General features: G+C 42.5%; 1 protein-coding gene across 1 annotated transcript in view; it reads left to right on the forward strand.

Annotated features, from left to right (window-relative positions):
* The window catches only part of LOC101859444 (maltase-glucoamylase, intestinal), a gene marked incomplete in the record, with an annotated part of 33707 nt that overhangs the window by 8229 nt on the left and 24113 nt on the right, over positions 1-1365 (forward strand).

Below are 1365 nucleotides of genomic sequence, written 5' to 3' on the forward strand. Positions count from 1 at the left end.
CACATACACACTCTCACACGTGCACGCGCATGCACACACTCACACACACACTCACACGCGTGCGCGCGCGCGCGCACACACACACACACACACACACACACACACACACACACACACACACACCTGCAACCCCCGTTCACACACGAATCCCCCACTCAATGAACGACTTAGAGCATTCCGCCGTCTTCACGGAAATTGTAACAAACACCTATATTATATCTAGGCCATTTTTTTAGAGCTGTAACATATATGAACAAATCGATGGCCTTGACATCGACCTTGTGTGATCGTGCGGACTTCAGCAGAAAATGTCTCTGCGGAAATTGTAAATTATGTAAAATGGGGGCTCTTGTGGTCTAGAGGTTAAGGTGTTTGCCTCTCATTGAATATGTCCCAGGCTCGAAACCTGACAGCAACGGAAATTTTTCTTCTCCAAAATGTTCTCATGTCACTTCACCCCCTTCCCTGCTCTCTAACCATGATCTGTCGTCTGCTTTCGTCTCCACTTTCTGCCCCCACCCCCTCACCTCCTTTGCCCCCATCTCTGGGCTCCTGACTTTTTTTCTTTTTTGGCAACCTTGCTACTGCTACACCTTGGCTCCTTCTTACTTCTGTCTTTCAGCCACACCTTTGACCTTATGGTAGGTAATACTAAAACTTTGTGTGATGAATTTTTGAGATATGGAATAGTTGTGTTTTTTGTTGTTGGTTGTGTTTGGAGTTTGGATTTTCATGGATTTTTTGCAAACCTGAATACTACCTCAAGAAAAAATTCATTAAAAATGTTCTGGTAAGTTTAGGAAAAATTCATCACACAGATTTGTAGATCAATGGTTTGCCAAGATGCAAGCAAAAAAATAACAATTTATTTCCATGAAAAATGAGTGTGGTATTTATTATGTATGATGTGTCAACAAAATCCAATATGGCCGCCGTATCCATGGAAACGAAACTTTTTTCTTAAATTTGATTGCGGATTCTAAGACTCCTTACTGTGCTTGTTATATATGTGATTTTGGTAACATTCGATCCATTAATAAGCGAGATAGCCTTCAGCTGTAGCCCCCCCCCCCTCATCCATTGATGGCCAAAAAATCGATAAGAGAAGGCTTCAGCCGCCACCCGGGCTAAATTAAAAACTAATTCCTACAAACTGAAAATGTTTGGTGTGTCCCATGCGCTCATATGACCTTATGCAGCTGCGAGCGCCGAAAAAAAATCACTTACCAAATTTAAAAAAAAAGAAGTAAATTCTGACTTCTCTATTCTCGGCATGCTTACTAAGTAGACTGCGTCCTGTATTATGATGTGCTTTTACTGAACTTGTTTGCCTTAGTGAAGGAGAGAGATATGGGGGGGGGGGGG

This window comes from Aplysia californica, unplaced genomic scaffold, assembly GCF_000002075.1.
Source record: "Aplysia californica isolate F4 #8 unplaced genomic scaffold, AplCal3.0 scaffold00885, whole genome shotgun sequence".
Classification (NCBI taxonomy): Eukaryota; Metazoa; Mollusca; class Gastropoda; order Aplysiida; family Aplysiidae; genus Aplysia; species Aplysia californica.